Below are 15,009 nucleotides of genomic sequence, written 5' to 3'. Positions count from 1 at the left end.
GATCATTGCTTCAGGTGGGATTCCCTACCATTGTACGCAATCAGATAAAATCCTTACTAAGAGCAATACTGGCGAGATGAACACTGCAGAACCTCCCGAGGACCCAGTGTTTGAACCAGCGCCTTCTGCTAGTTCAATGGCTGCAGCACAGCGAAGCAATATTATAGAAGAGTTGCAGAAATGCAATTCCCTTATTTTTCATTGCCATTGAGTTGAAACACTGCTTCAAATTAAAGATTTAGTTCAGACTACTTTCCAGAAGATAGTGGTAGCCGTGCCCGAAAGTTCCGAGCTTCTCGTAATGGGCTCACCAACGAAAGGAAAAGCAAAGGTGCCCCCAGCCTAACTAGCTAAGACTATGCTAGAAAACAAGATAGCTAAGTACACAGTATCAAAGTCTTGATTTTATTCATAGTTATTGCATTTTCCTGTGTAGTTGCACGTTCCTCCAGTTTCAAAAAGATAGTGAACAAATGAGTTCAATTCGGGCCTCTTGTAGACATTCGTTGTATGAATTAAGGCTAATCTGCTGTTTTTATTTTGCTGCCTTGTGTGTATTGCTCGAAAATTTGCTGTTAAGTATGTATGTTTGCAGACATGTTTTTGACTAGTTACGTTTTTTGCCTTCATACCACACAAAATAAAAGAACTTGAATTTCAAGTATAACAAAATACAGTAAAAGCTCGTTAATTCGACTTCCGTTAATTTGGAAAATCGGATAATTCGACCTTCGCGCCTGGTCCCCAGAATTATGTATAGGAGTCTATGGGACGAAACTCTCGTTAATTCGGACGGATTTGACCGCACAACGGATAATTCGGACAACTTCGGGCAGCTACCGAGGCTTGAAAACGAAAATAAGATGAACGTGGCGCAATAGTGATACCCAAAAGTAGCATCGCCATGGACATCAATTAATCAACTTGGCTCGACTTGTGGCTGGATGGGCGCTTTTTCTTGCTTTTCACGAGTCGACGTTACTGGCGGTGCCATTTTGTCGTTCTGCTGCTGTCGGTGCGCTACGCTGTTGTATTGAAGACTGCTCGCTTTAGTGCGGCTCATTGCTTCTCTGTTGTGCGCTGGTGTCACTGCACTCGCCCCCGATGGCAACACCGGCGAAATGGCCGAAGAACTACGAGGCCAAGGACTTGACTACCAAAGTGGAAATTTTGCGGGCCCTTAAGAACGGGCTCTCCCGACAAGCAGCAATGAAAAAATATGACATTAAAAGGAGTACTTTAAGCACATATGTAAAAAATGAAGAACAGACTCTTCAGGCGTTAGAAAGCGAGAAGTTCCAAGCGTCAAGAAAGCGTCTGCGAACAGCAGCTCATCCGGAGTTGGAAGAAGCTTTGCTTCGGTGGGTGGTCAACTCGTGTGATGCAAACCTCCCATTGAGTGGACCCCCCATCATGACGCAGGCCGAGGTTTGCACTGATGATGCATATCGATGGATTCAAAGCGTCAGAAGGGTGGTGTACGCGCTTTAGAGACAGACATGGTCTCGTTTTCAAGACTGTGTGCGGCGAAAGAGGTGCCGTCAACGAAGATGTTGCCAACAACTGGAAGAACGCTCAGCTGCTGGAACATATCGCAGCATATGATCCAAATGACATTTTTAATGCTGATCAAACAGCACTTTTCTTGAAGGCATTGCCTGACAAGACTGTGACAATGAAAGGAGATCCCTGCATCGGAGGAAAAAGGAGTAAAGAACGAGTCACTGTTCTTTTAGCCGCAAACATGACAGGGACAGAGCGCTTGCCGCTTGTCGTCATTGCAAAGGCACAAAAGCCACGGTGCTTAAGAACGTGCCTGCTCTTCCGGTGGAGTACCGGGCTAATAAAAGGCCTGGATGACATCGGAAATTTTTCGCGGCTGGATACAAAAGTTAGACCGACAGTTTTCCGCGAAGAACCGCAAGGTGTTAATTGTCCTTAACAACTGTAGTGCACATAACAGTGCCACCGGACTGAACAACATTGAAGTTGTTTTTTTGCCGCCCAACACTACATCGGCCCTCCAACCGATGGACCCAAGGTATAATTCAGTATGTGAAGACTAAATACCGCAGGCGAGTGCTGGAACGCATGCTACTGTGCAATGAAGTCGGTAAGCAGTACGACGTGGATCTTCTGAGCGCGGTCAACATTCTTGCCTACGTTTGGAAGAACACGCCTGCGCACGTCATCGCTAACTGTTTTCGACACAGTGGCTTCAGGTTTTGCCTGAGCCCTGCAATGAAACAGTGGCAGAAGTGTCGCCAGACGACAATGCAGATGACTGCCCGGATTTCGGAGGTGTGCTGCCGGATGCGGTGACACTCGCCGATTACATCAGCATTGATGACGGCGTTGCTACAGCCGGCTCTCTAACTGAGGAAGAAATTGTCCGGGGCGTACTGCACAGTGAAGATTCGGAGGAGGAAGAGGGGCTACGAGAGGAGCAGCCTCGGCCCCCTCGCAATGTGAAGGAAGCAGCAGAGGCTCTCGTTGTGTTAGAGAAATTTTGTTGGGGCACTGCAGATGGCATGCGCGCTGCTGAGCACCTGGAAGGACTGAGGAAAATAGTATCCGCGCGGGTTTCTGCGGGAAAGCAGACAAGCATCCGTGATTACTTCAAGTAATAAAGGTATATTGAGATAAAATCGTGCATGTTTTTTTTTTTTTTGTTCTCTCGATAATTCGGACATTCGGACATATCTTATGATCCCTAGAAGTCCGAATTAACGAGCTTTTACTGCACTGTTTCTCTGAGTTCATCTTTCTCAGTGTTTCAAAACACAGTTCCTAACAAGGCATTTTTAACAGTGCTTCACACTCAAAGGTGCCATGCACACATCTGTACAATCACAGAGCTTAATTACTGAAAAATTGTTTGATGGATCAAACAAAGCTAAGTAGAAGGAATCTTTAAAATTCAACTTGGGATGTGTCCTCTGCTAACGTTCCGGTCAGTAAAACGGCTATGGTGCGTAATTTTTAAACAAATCGCACTCCGCGTATCTCTAGGTAAATGCTTGCTAAGGAAAAAATTATCATAGCTGGTCCCGAGTTATAACTACGTATGATTATTTCTATAACACAGTCTAAATGTAATGCGATTCCTCAAGATGTCCTTGTACTCTGTCATAACTAGCACAAAAAAAAGGAAGAAAAACAAAGGCTGCTCGGCAGCGTAGCAGACACTCACAGCCGGTACCGCTGACCGGGTGACAAGGGTGACGTAGAACCTACATCATGGCTACGATCCTAGTTATCCTTGCCCTCTCAGCAGGCTTTTATTTTTTAACTTTTCCCCCACCTGTCTGACGACCCAGTGAAGGAACGGGAGAATGTGCGAATCCTTGCCCCCTCTGTTTTTAGAACTTTTTTCCTTACCTTTCAGAGACCAGGTAGGGTAAATGGGGGAGTGGTCACCTGGCGTACAGTAAAGCGTACAGGAAGAAGCATACGCGACAGCTGCATACTCATTGTTAAAATACATTCTCTTCGCTCCTCCTCCACGCCTTTTTTTTTTTTGTTCGCGTGCTTGCCGGGGAAGAGGTTTCGGAGGTGCTGTGCGCACGCTGAAAAGCTCACTCCCCGTTGTTGATTGCACATCCTTATTTCACCGATTTGCGCAGAATTAGCTCCCACTCATCCTTGCACGTGCAGCTCAGCACGTACACATTAACTCGAAGGTAAAATGGCGCAATGACTTGGACTCAGCAGGTGCCTTTACTTGGCAACTTTATTCCGCTTGCTCAATGGGAAGCTTGGTATTGAAAAGAAAAAGATACAGAAGCAGTGAATGCATTAATTAGCATTGCGCTTCCTATCCTCTATTCATATTTCCTTGTAGGCTTTCATGCATTTCATTTGTCATTAATGTTTCTTAGCTGAAATTTGCTGAAAAATCGCTGAGGAACTTGAGTCACTGTTAATTCCATTTTTACATTCTGTGGCAGCCACCGCATGGCCTGCCCCTCCTTGAGTGACCCAGTATGAAGTAGTACGCACGGACAGCAATGTCAGAAATCAAGCAGCGAGCGCAGCTCCAGAAGGTGGAACGCCTACGCACTAACTTGCATTTTGTTTTTCCTCTTTTCGTTTACAATGGCAGGTCGTCAGGCAGAGTTGAAGCGAAACAGTAGTAAAGTATTTTTAGGGGGAGGGAAGAAGAGTGTGATACCCCCGAGTCTCGAAGCTGCCCATCTGCGGCAGTTAGGAAAGGAGGAAAAATGTAAAGGAAAACCAAAAGAGCATGCAGAAGAAGCACAGCGCCAGAGCGCCCATCGCTAGTGGCGAAAAAACCATCGCCAAAGGAAAGCGTGCAGAGGGCAAGAATACGTCTACTCCCCCACTCTCCCCAAACAGTCACCAAAACGGCGGGGGAAAAGCAGAGGGAAAAAGCTCAAAAAGAAAAAACGTGCTGAGAGGGCAAGGAGGACCAGATTGGCAATACGGAGCCGCGACGTAGTTTCTACATCACCCTTATTGTCACGTGATCCTTACGAGTTGACGTGCAATAATTGAATCCCATGCTGCCAAGCACGCACGCACAACCATATTGGATTGGCTTGGGTGTTTGCAGAGTAGACGGCGCACATGCTCAGAGGTTGGCATCAGTGCTCTTTTTTCAGTAAACTTTTGACGTCCTTAATGGCCGTCAACACTAATGACAGCCTTTTCACTATTCTTTTTATTGTGCATTATTCATCTATGCTCTTCATAAGCGGCTAATTTTTTAACCTCTTCACTCGTCGGGGAATTTTCACTGAAATAATTTGGGAAAACCTGGAAAAGTCAGGAATTTTGAAAATAGTGGTTTGCTAGACACTGTCTAGTTATCACAGCACTATCTTTTATTCGTAATATAAAATTTTTGGGACTGTTCACTGCTTCTAAAACAAGTGCAAAAGAGAGGTGTCAGAACCTGAGAGCGTTTATTATGTAGCAGCAGCATGTGACAAGACCAAGGCACTTAAGAGCTTAGTGAGATGACGTTAGGGTGATGAAGTGCTGTGAAGCATTGAGAAACAAAAACATCTTGAGCGAAGAGTTGACCTGCATGATCTGTACAGCAGACTGAATTCTCAAAATAAAAGGTGTAACAAATACTGCCACTGATAGGTCAGCTGGGTAGTGACCTGTATGTGGAGCCAACCTATAACCAGAATCTACGAAAGTTGCACCTGAGCTGTGGGTAGCACATGCCCCGAGCCAGTGCCCATTATTGGCAGGATATACAGCACGCTAAGGGAAAAAATTTCAAGAGATACAAATCTTCCTTAAGAATTTTTTTAAAACCGTTCTCCAGAAAATCCAGCATCAGCGTTGCAAGTAAAAAGTCACTGGCATGGCTCTGGCAGGTAGTCACTGGCAGGTGACACACTGTCACACGAACACTTCCAATCAACATTAAACTCAAATTGCATTAAGGTCTTCAAGGATTGAAGCATCTGGTGCTACACGGCTGTTCTGAATAATCGTTGAGTTTTCGCGCGTGTTAGGTGACGTCAAGGGTGGTGGTACCCGCTCAAATGCGCTTAGCAGCTTTGAGTCAAGTAGGCTCAGGCTCGATTGCACTTGAAAGTTGCCCTATGACAACCTCAATCAGCATTTAGTTGAATGCTGTGGGGTTTAATAGGGGGATAAATACATTTTCCACGCTTACTCACAGCTGACAGTACAAACCGCCAACCCCACCCAGTGATCGCGCGCACTACCAGACGCACGCTGACCCCTGCGGGCCGTGCTGTTGGGAATAAAGAAATACGTGCTGGCAAAAACCAGGCATTTATTGCTGCACTAACGATAACGCCAGCTAGCAACAAAACACGCTTATGAATCTAGGTCGTCCGACTCCAGCAGGGCTACGGGCGAATGTTCGCCCACGCTAGGGCAGGGGATAAGCTCCGAGGCCTCGCCAGCGACTGCAGAATGCCGCGAGGATGTGTCCGCTCACGTCAAGTTCCCGATGCCGAAGAGACCTTGCTTTCCCCACACGCGCAGGGACGAGGCCTTCCTTGGCGCTCGTGCTGCTGTGACGCTGGCGCCATTTCTCTATAGTAACATTAACTATCCACGCTGGCACCAGCTTGTGGTAGCTAAGGTAACTGCCACGGGGGTAAGCAGACTTTAAAGTGGACGATGGAAGATTGTTCCCCACAATGCAGATCGAGTTCAATGAGGATTGAAAGTGTTCGTGTGACAGAGGTATTAAAGATGGGAGGGCCTGATCAATTCCAGCCTTCCAGGACCCTTCTATTCTGAGTTAGACAGGCTGTCCCTAGGCCATGCAGGCACATTCATATTGCTTTGTTAAAGCAGGGTTAACATTTATGTCGCGGGGTATTTCACATAACTGAGTATCGTATGACTATGCTAATGAGTATTAGCATAACAGAGGCACAAATAAGGCTACTGATTAAAGGGATAGCAAAGTGAATGGACATGAACGAAGGTATGCAAGGGCAGCCAGCAAGCGGAACCATTATTGCCGTCGCATCACACCCTTAAAAGCAGAACTCAAGTGAGCTCGGCGAAACCATTGCAACTACTGATGACCTGTGGACACAGCTGTCCAAAATTTCTGGTAATACTCGTGGGACAAGCGGGTGACTGGGGTCATCAACAACAATGACGTTGAAATAGTGGAGGATCTTGATGATGTCGATGTCAACACAGGAATAACCAGGACAGCAAGAAAAAAAACTTGTACATGCCTTCCATGTGCTACGATTCAGAAACGTGCAACTGTAAGAGGCAACTGTAAGAGGCAAAAATGTGCTCCCTCTGCCGGAAAGAATGTAAAGTAGAAAAGGTCTACAAATTAGTACGCAGTATGTAGTTATCAGATAACTCGTCCTATTTGAATGTGTGCACTATATCGCCTAGCCCGCCGTTTTACTTGCAGGCTACGATGTACAAATATTCAAATCACTGCTACTTTCATATTACAATTGCTCGTTATATCAAACCCAACGTTTTGTTTTTCTGCACGCTTCATATAAGTAGGTTTTACTGGCCCGCGCAACTGTTTTAGGAAATTGTTTTTTGCACTTCCATTTTTTCCAAAGTATAAGACGTGGTTCTGTTACAAATATTTCACTACTGCACCTTACATGCTTTTTGTTCGTTTTGTGTAACATTCCTAGGTGGGATTTAGTGTGAACGTAACCTTCGGACATCTCGGAAGCCTCAAGCAATTGTAATATGAAATGTAAGGTTACAACATCCCAGCTCTTCACCCGCCCACACAGTTGAGATAGGCCAGGACAGGCGGACTCTTTTTCGCAGTTGCTAGCTGCAGCTTTGGTGGCTACTGCATGTGTGTTTTCGACTCCCTGCATGTACTGCACATGACTCTTATAGTAGGCCACTAAAGTCCCAGAAGACCTACGCAGTGAAGTTCAAGTTATCACATGTCGACTATACTACCGAACGCGGAAATCGCACAGCAGGACGCTGTTTTGATGTTATCGATAAAATGATTCACCTATGGAAAAGATGAAGCTTTTGAAGAGTAAAAATAAAGTGTTGCCGCTCTTGCTGTGCGAGCTGTTTTCTTCAAGAAGAGGGGGGGGGGGGTCGCACCAAGTAAGAAGTGTTTTCACAAGGACAGCATTTTACGATCATTCCGCAAGCATATTGTTAAGGAAAAGTACACAGCGGTAAACGCTAGTTCACTGTTAGACGTACACCACACACCAAAGAACGAACCCAGCTCAGCCCGAGCGTCGTCTTCTTCACTACACCACACCAGCACATCGTCGTCGTCTCAATGCTTCGCTCCGTAACAGTATTCCCCGTGCCGGAGAAGCACCGTCCCAGTGCGTCCTACACAGAACTTGAATGATATGATTTCAGACGGGCGACATACACGGGTTCTGGATGAGGGGTTGTGGAAGGATGCTTAGACTGTAGAGGGGCGATCTCATAGGTCACATCAGTGACTTGCCGCAAGACGCAGTAAGGGCCCACGTAATGAGGCAGAGGTTTCTCGCACATCCCCACACGGCGGGCCGGGAGCCAAAGAAAAACGAGAGAACCAGGAGGGTAGTCTGGACGTCATGGTGATGAAGGTCATAACGTTTTTGAGAGTGCTGAGACGCTCCAAGCCGCTCTTGAGCAAAGTGGCGGGCGGCATCAGCGTGGGCGATGGCATCCAAAGCATAGCTGCAGGAAGAGTCGCCAAGAGGCAGAAAGGTGTCGAAGGGGAGTAAAGGGTCGCGGCCGAAGAGTAGATAAAAGGAAGAGTACCCGGCGGTATCATGGCGCGAGGAGTCATAGGCGAACGTGACGAAAGGTAAGAAGACGTCCCAATCACGATGGTGATCAGACACATACATAGACAGCATGTCAGTCAGTGTGCAATTAAGGCGCTCAGTAAAACTGTTTGTTTGCGGATGGTAGGCCGTGGTGAATTGGTGACGAGTAGTGCATGAGCGGTGAACCACTTGAGAGAGGAAACAGCAGCCACGATGTGTAAGCAGTTCACATGGAGCGCCATGAATCAAGATGATGTCATGCAGAAGAAAGTCGGCAACGTCGGAGGCACAGTTGGTGGGGATAGCCCTGGTTACAGCATATCGGGTGGTATAATCAGTAGCCACAGCAATCCATTTATTTCTAAAAGTCGACGTTGGAAAAGGCCCAAGAAGATCGAGGCCCACACGAGAAAACGGCTAAGTTAGCACTGGGATTGGTTGCAGGGGCCCACTAGGTTGAAGCGAGGGTGTCTTACGGTGCTGACACAGCTCACAAGCGGCGACGTAACGACGGACAGAGCGGTAGAGACCAGGCCAGAAAAATCTGCGTCGCAGCACATTGTCATAAGTGCGTGATACTCCCAAGTGTCCTGCTGTAGAGACATTGTGAAGTTGGGTGAGGACACTAGAGCGCAGATGAGCTGGAACGACCAGTAAAAGGTCAGTGCCATCTGGACGCATATTGCGCCTGTATGATGTCTCGTTATGGAGCCCAAACATGCTGGCGGAAGGATCGGGGTTGTTGCGCAGCTGGTCAATAATTGGCTGCAGGGCAGGGTCACGACACTGTTCAGAACCGATATTGATAAAGTCCGAGATGGACAAAATGTAGTCGTCAGCAGTATGGTCGGACAAATCGGGAGGATCTACGGGATGGCAGGACAAGCAGTCAACATTTTGGTGTAAGTGGCCGGACTTGTATACCACAGCAAATGCGTTCTCTTGTATTCACAAGGCCCAGCGACCTAAGCGGCCAGTGGACATAGGCTTGGTCACATTGGCATTGGAAGGCATAGGCTTGGTCACAACCCCATGTGAAAAGTACGCTTTTCTGCAGAAGAGAGGTAAGCAGACGAGCGATGTCTGCGAAGTTTTGAATGAAGCGGCGGAACTAGGAGTAAAGGCCAAGGAAGCTTCGCAGGTCACTTGAGCTACGCAGGGTAGGGAACTCGCACAAGGCTCGAACTTTGTCAGGGTCGGGCTGGACACCATTCGCATCAACCAAATGACCCAGGACTGATTTGGCGCCGGCCGAAGCTGCATTTTTTGGCGTTCAGTTGAAGACCGGCGTGGCGAAAAATGGCCTGGACAGTAGAAAGTTGATCAAGGTGGGTTTCAAACGTGGGAGAGAAAACGACGACATCATCTAAGTAACCCAAGCATATCCATTTGAAGCCACGGAGGAGCGAGTCCATCATGCGTTTGAATGTCGCAGGAGCGCTACAGAGACCAAACGGCATCACCTTGAATTGATAGAGTCCGTCGGGGGTGACAAATGCGGTTTTCTCGCGATCCCGTTTGTCGACAGCAATTTGCCAGTAGCCTGAATGCATGTCGATGGAAGAAAAATAGCTGGCACCATGCAAGCAATCAAGCGCGTCGTCAATTCGCGGGAGAGGATAAACATCGTTTTTTGTTATTGCATTAAGGTGGCGACAGTCGACACAAAATCTCCAACTATGGTCTTTCTTTTTGACTAAAATGACAGGGGACGCCCAGGGACTTCAGGACGGCTAATAATGTTTTGCGCCAGCATCTTGTCAACTTCTTTCTGTCTAACATGCAGCTCAGTAAGGAAGGTATGATACGGCCTTCTGTGGATGGGGGCTGGCGTCACCCGTATTGATGCGATGGGTCACAACTGATGTTTGGCCCAATGGTCGGTCCCCGAAATCAAATATATCAGTGTACGACAGCAAACGGTCCGAGAGAGCGCTGGCTTGGTCATCTGGCAGATCCTCGGCTATCATGCCTGAAAAGAGGTTCGAAGGGGTAGAAGCCGATATATGCTGCTCCAATAGATGCTAAGGCTTTAGGGCAGTAACAAGATTTGCAGGGCTAGTTGGTTCATATTGAAATTGGGTTAACTGCACGAAAAAGTAGGACAACAGGAAGAAACACATATGACACTTAGAAGCGCAGGCTGTCAACTTTTGACAGTCTGCGCTAAGTGTCGTATGTGTTTCTTCCTGTTGTCCTACTTTTTCGCGCAGTTAACCCAATTTCGTTAGGGCAGCAACTTCGCAGTCTGCCAAAAGAACAGATCAGCGAGTGCGATGCCATGGGGGTAAAACTTGGGTCGAGCAGCTAAAGTTAAGGACGGTAAGATAGGTGCGGTTAGCAGTGACAGTCACGACGGATGAGGGAGTATAACGTTGCGACGGAGAGCAACATCGATAATTGGGCAGGTGACAGGAACTGGGGGAAACGGGGCCAGCGGAACATAAATAGCAGCTTCGGGCGGTAGACGAACAAATTCAGCGGATCGGAGGCAGGGCTTGATATCAGTGTTTTCGGAGCAGAAGGGCAGGTCTAAGCGAAGAAGCCCAGTGAGCAATCAATCAGGGCAGAATGGGCCATTAAAAAGTTGATGCCGAGGATCACGTCGTGAGGGCAGCGGTCGATTACAGTGAAAAGAACAGGAGTAGTGCGACCGGAAATACTCACGCGAGCAGTGCAGTCCCACAACGGCAGCGACATTTCCATTAGCGATACGAACGGCGGATGAAGCGGCGGGTGTGACAACCTTTTTGAGACGGCGGCGAAAGGATGAGCTGAGGATTGAAATTTGGGCACCAGTGTCAATGAAGGCAGTAATAAGGGCACCATCCACATAGATGTCTAGAAGGTTGCGGCGATGAGCGAGGGTCAGCAGAGGATTTTCGGGCCGGGTCGTCAATGCAGCGTTACCTCCGGGAACTGCATTGGTTAGTTTTCTGGATGAGAGCCAGAGAAGTTGGGAGATGAGGTACGGCGAGATTGGGGCGAGAGGGACCACCGGGTCTGAGGAGATGGTGAGCGGCTGGACATGCGCGGGGCTGGCGAGTTAAAGTCACGAGAGCGTGTATCACGGACATAGGTTGGGTGTGGAACATAGTCGGCGCTGCGATCAGGATAGTAGCGAGGTCGAGGTGGTGGAACCCAACGGCTGTGGCAATGGTGAGAAATGTGGCGTGAGCAGTTGAAGCAGATTGGTCAGTCATCCGAGGTTTGCCATTCGTCCAGGTTGCGGTAGCGGTATCTCGTCAGAAAGGGCGTGGTAGGAGTCGCAGCAGCTATGACTAAAATATTAGGTTGGAGCGAGGGCTGTGGGGATGGCTGGCCAGAGTTGAAGCCCACGTTGCGTTGAGGCTCACATTTGCGAACTTCTGGCGAACGACAGATTGGATTAAGGCTATAGTAGGATCAGCTGGCTGAGGAGCGAACGCAACTGGTGTCATAGCATCGATCTCTCGGCAAACAATCTTGGTCAAGTTGGAGGGATGAAATGGCTGCTGCAATGTTGGACTATCTTCGCACGAGGACATAGCAGCTGTGTTTGGCAAGCGGTCGAAGCGGTAATATGGCAGTGTTTTGCTTGCTCTTACTGCCGGCAAACTTGGATGACTGAGTCGACCGTCGGACAGTCTTTGCAAAGCAGCAGATTGTAAACATCGTTTGGAATTCCCTTTAATATGTGGCCCACCTTGTCTAATTCGGACATGGCACTGTCTACTTTTCGGCACAGGGCTAGAATGTTTTGCATATAAGACAAGTAGGATTCCGTCGAAGACTGGGCACGGGATGCAAGGTCTTTTTGTGCGCCGAGCTTGCGTCCGATCGGCTTGCCAAATATATCTCAAAGCTTCTCCTTGCACATATCCCACGATGTAATATCGTCTTCATGCGTCTCAAACCAGGCGCGTGCCATACCTGCCAGATAGAAGATTACGTTGGCAAGCATGAGGGTCATGTCCCAACGGTTGTGCTTGCTGACCCGCTCGTACATAGCGAGCCAGTCTTCGATGTCGAAGTGGTCGGTGCCACAAAAGGTGCCTGGATCACGAGGCTGCGTCATGATGACGGTGGGAGCTGATGGTGCCGCTGAAGAAGGTGTCGCGTCGTTTTCCATAGTGATGGTACCAATCTGGCGGCCACTACGGAGATCCAGGTTTGGTGACTTACGTACTTCCAGCAATCCTCCACAAAATGTTAAGGAAAAGTACGCAGCGGTGAACGCTAGTTCACTGTTAGACGCACATCACACACCAAAGAACAAACCCAGCTCAGCCTGAGCGTCGTCTTCTTCACTACACCACACCAGCACGTCGTCGTCATCTCGATACCTCGCTCCGTAACAATATATTGTTAAATACCATTGTGCTAACTCAGGCATGTCTTATACAAAAGTGTGTTCTATACTACACCGGAATATATGCTAATATTAATGATGTGGTCACAAATATTCAAATGAAAATTAGAAGTTACACTGATAAATGTGTTGGTAAATGTAAAGTCACCAGAAAGAATATTTCAGGGACGTACTATGAAGCTTTAGGCGGTATCCACTAGTGCTGACATGGCGCCCAACCATGCAGCTGGCCGCCATTTTGCTGTGCACACAGCAGATGAACGCCTTCGTTAGCATGCTTTCCTCCCGGAGTGTATTCAGATTGCCGCTCGGAATTCACAAGCATGATAGATTTGGCCAGCCATCACCATGCGTGACAGCAGCAAGAAATTTCATCGTAAATAAACACGCCTTCGAATGGGCAGCTGCGGTGCTCGAGCTGAGATTGAGAAACGGATCCAATGATGCTGTCGGCCAACTCAAAGTCTAGATAATGGACAGTGGCCGCAGTGCTTGCATGAAATTGGAGTTGGAAATTGAAAGCCTCGTTACCACACTAGAGAAATATTTTTTTTTACACAAAGGTGGCTGTCCACTTGCAGTGGTCACCAAGGCCCCAAACTGGGCTAAGTGCACGGTGGTAGTTCGTCATTTTTGCACTGTGTACTGAGTGTTGACAAAAGTTGACACACAAGTGTGTAGCCAATACTAGGTAGTCCGCGCTTCATCTGTGTCGTGTGTCTCTTTCACGTTGGCATCTGTAAACACACTGCATGCACGGTGCAGGGACAGAGTTTAAAATGGTAGGTTGCCGAGCTTGACGACGAGCTTGCAATATCGCCTGGACACAAGCACAGCTTTCCAGTAGTGCATAAGTAAAGAAAAAACGTCATCACAAGGGTGACCACAACACCCCCGGCAAACGAAGTGCATGCCCCAAGGACTAATTTCAAGATCCAAAATAGGATGAGGTCACTTATATTTCATACATACACCTTTCAGGAAAGTTTAATTGGTCCCCCTCCTGTGCTTATTCTGGTTGCACTTTGTCCAAAATTGATCGCAGGAGGCCCTGAGGTTAAACTCTGAAGTGCTATGTCCAAGTCATTTATGCAGGAGATAGATATTGCGGGTTCTACGCAAATAAGTCCAGAGTAATGCAAGAGCATTGTAAACCCGCAGTCCGCATGCAGCCATCTGGTTGCATCCTCTCAATTCCCCTTTAGTGAGCTTGAACCATATGCAGCTTTCCAGGTTCACGGAAAAGCTGTTGCCACCGTTGTCTGAGCTTTCATTCCAGACTAGAGAGAAATTGAATCCCCGATCATTCATCGCTGCGCTCTCTTCACGTACCTCAGCTCCTAACCAGCTCATGCACCCAACCTTAAATGGCGTTTAAACAATGCTTATGACTCATTTTCATGCAGCTATCGCCTGCAACAATTACAGGTGCGATTTCCAATGCATCCTGATTCTAAGCAATAACATGAATGTCACTGAGCCTTGCCGTAAGACAGTGAAAGCACACTTTTGGAGCAGGACTAGCAAAAGTTCGTCTTCTACATGCACCGCAAAAACGGCAGCCGGCAGTGTGGTTGGGTGCCATGTGGGCGCTAGTGCATACCACCTATATGTTATAATATTTCAACAAATAAGCATGTCAGCAAAAATATAAGCATTATTTTTATTGTGCTCAACGAAAGTCAGTCTACCTGCTATTAGATAGTTTCACACAGCATCATGGTTTAATTTAGAGGGTTTGACATCGCAATGCGACTCAGGTTGAGAGACTCTGTAGAGGGCTCCAGTTTATTCAACCGACTGAGGTTCTTTAACATGCACTGACATCGTACGGTACCAGGTGCTTTTTCACCTCCACTGAAAGCGGCCGCTAAGCCTCGGATTGAATTCAGACTGTCCTTGGATTCAGAAACTTGTGGGGCTAAACTGAATCTTCTTCCAACAGCTGCCTGGCCAAGGCTCAGCAGAAGGAATGATTTTACAGTTTTCCACAGATCCACTTAAGCCTACAGAAAAAAAAAAGCCTAGCCTAATACACTCTTGAAACATCGCAGCTGATGTCTTTTACTGCAAAGCTCCAGGCTCTCTGATTAGCAAAAAAGTTGGGAAAGTTAGTAGATTCGTAGCAGACAGCACAATGGAGAACACGGAGTGAAGGAAAAAGCGGAACAAAACATATTCTATGCAAGTGTAGTACAGTCAATCTTCCTGCAGCAAAGAGCATGTCTACCATATTTTAAGGCCTGTAGGCTTGTAAGAAAGGTAGGCTTGAAAATCAATATGCAGAAGACTAAGGTAATGTTGAACGGCCTCGGGAAGGAACAGCAGTTTACATTAGGTAGCGAAATACTGGAAGTAGTAGGCGAATATGTCTACTTAGGACAGATAGTAACCGCAGATCCG

General features: G+C 47.5%; 1 protein-coding gene across 2 annotated transcripts in view; it reads right to left on the bottom strand.

Moving 5' to 3' along the window:
• Positions 1-15,009, bottom strand: part of Dus2 (Dihydrouridine synthase 2) — a 41,734-nt gene that overhangs the window by 10,028 nt on the left and 16,697 nt on the right. The gene's annotated exons all lie outside the window — the stretch shown is intronic.

This window comes from Amblyomma maculatum, chromosome 1, assembly GCF_055883805.1.
Source record: "Amblyomma maculatum isolate TAMU_Amacu chromosome 1, ASM5588380v1, whole genome shotgun sequence".
NCBI lineage: Eukaryota > Metazoa > Arthropoda > Arachnida > Ixodida > Ixodidae > Amblyomma > Amblyomma maculatum.
This window is presented reverse-complemented; position numbering and strand designations above follow the sequence as displayed.